This window comes from Furipterus horrens, unplaced genomic scaffold, assembly GCF_987537825.1.
Source record: "Furipterus horrens unplaced genomic scaffold, mFurHor1.1.pri manual_scaffold_5, whole genome shotgun sequence".
Taxonomy (NCBI): domain Eukaryota; kingdom Metazoa; phylum Chordata; class Mammalia; order Chiroptera; family Furipteridae; genus Furipterus; species Furipterus horrens.
In genome coordinates, this window is record NW_028327175.1 from 121,366,755 (window position 1) to 121,368,816 (window position 2,062).

The window sequence follows — 2,062 nt, forward strand, 5'->3', positions numbered from 1 at the left end:
TTGGTTTGATTCCCAGGTCAGGGCACATGCCTGGGTTGTGGGCTAGTCCCCAGTTAGGTAACTGATTAATGTTTCTCTTGCACATCGATATTTCTCTCCCTCTCCTCTCTCTCTCTGCCTCTCTCTAAGAATAAGTAAATAAAATCTTTTTTTTAAAAGAAATACACTCTACCATGAAAGAATAGAAGATGTAGAAGTAGAAAACAGAAACTTTCTAATTGACTTAATAAAGAGAAATGGAAAAGGATTGGCTTAATCTCATCAAAATTCATGTCCTAGTGGTGAGCTCACTCTGGTTCTGAACAAAGTCCGGGTTATTTTTAGCAAGAAACAATGGGGTGTGCAGAGGGTTCTGAGGCCAACGGGAAGCTGTATTTGTCTGCTAGGGCTGCTATAACAACTGATCAATCTCTCTCTCTCTCTCTCTCTCTCTCTCTCTCTCTCTCTGTTTCTCTCCATCTCCAAAATAGGTAAACATGTCTTTGGGTGAAGACTTTTTATAAATTAATAGTTCACTGAGTTCTTTAACTCTCCAGATGAAGTCCAAACTCTATCATGAGATATAATAACTACTGCTTCTGTCATTTCATAACTTGAATCTGATATTGAAATAAGATTGGGTGTAAATGAGGTGACTGCCCTTTTCCAGGGTAAGTTCTAACTTCTGTCTATGAATAATAGCAACAATCCTGGGATACCTCATGCCAACAACACATACCCAAGTTAGCCTGGGACTCCTCTAGAGCTAATTATTGTTCAGGGAAGTTATGCACGGATACTTGGCAAACATTCTTGTTTTAAGGGTTACTAGGATGTTTAAAGGCTTTTTCTAGACAAGGACAGAGAAAAGGAGGTGATCTAGCTTTATCTCATCCTGAAAAGGGCAAGAGCTGGTGATTTCATTGTAGTCATAGCAAAACATTGTTTGTGAAATATATTGGCTGAATATTGTGATTGCTTTATACAAGTCATAAGCAGAAGGAATGGAGTGGGGACAGGAAAGGCAGAATCTGTACTTTGAGTAGGTCATAGATTTCCCCTAAAGGTTTGGGTTCCTCTCATGAATCATTCTTGAGCCTGTACAGAGGTCCTGTTCCAAGGGTGAGATGGGGAGCCATGGCCTTTTATTTCCTCCTAAAATCCAGTTTTCTGCTTGATTTGGTTACTGTCTGCTTCTGTGTCCATCTGACTGATTCTAGACTTTGGGACTGGCCTAGAGACTGTGTTGTTTTCTCTGAAGGGCAGGTTCTTCTACAGGCACTGGGTTGGACCCACAGAGGTGGAGAATGCACTGATGAAGCACCCTGCTGTGGTGGAGATGGTTGTTGTCAGCAGCCCAGACTCCAACTGAGAAGAGGTGATGGGGGAGCAGCTGCCTGAGGGTGTGCAGATTTGGGAAACAAGGGCAGGTATAGTGTGATGTACTTGGGGCTGGGCAGCCTAGGTCAAAATCTTGGACCTACTGCTTACTACCAGTGCGACCTTGGGCAAGTTACTTTGCCTCTCTGCAACTTAGTTTCCCATCTGTAAGATGAGAGGTTTTTGCGATAATTAAATGTGTTGTTAATATTTGTAAAGTGCCTGTAATAACATCTGGCACGTAACATTTAAGTCTTTAATCCATTTTGAGTTTATTTTTGTGTATGATGTAACAAGGTGGTCTAATTTTATTTTTTTGCATATATCTCTCCAATTTTCCCAGCACCATTTATTAAATACACTATCTTTACTCTGTTGTATATTCTTGTTTCCTTTGTTGACCATAAAGGCCTGGGTTTATTTCTGGACTCTCTATTCTGTTCCATTGACCTATATATATATTTTTGTGCCAGTACCATGCTATTTTGATTACTATGGCTTTGTATTATAGTTTGATATCAGGTAACGTGAATCCTCCAACTTTCTTCTACCAAGGATGTAAAAGGCCTGTACTTAGAAAATTATAAGACACTGAACAAAGAAATTGAAGAAGATACAAATAAGTAGAAGCATATACAGTAGCCCCTCTCTATAGCACGGTTCACTTATTGTGGCCTCACTATCACGGGATTTTTAACAATAT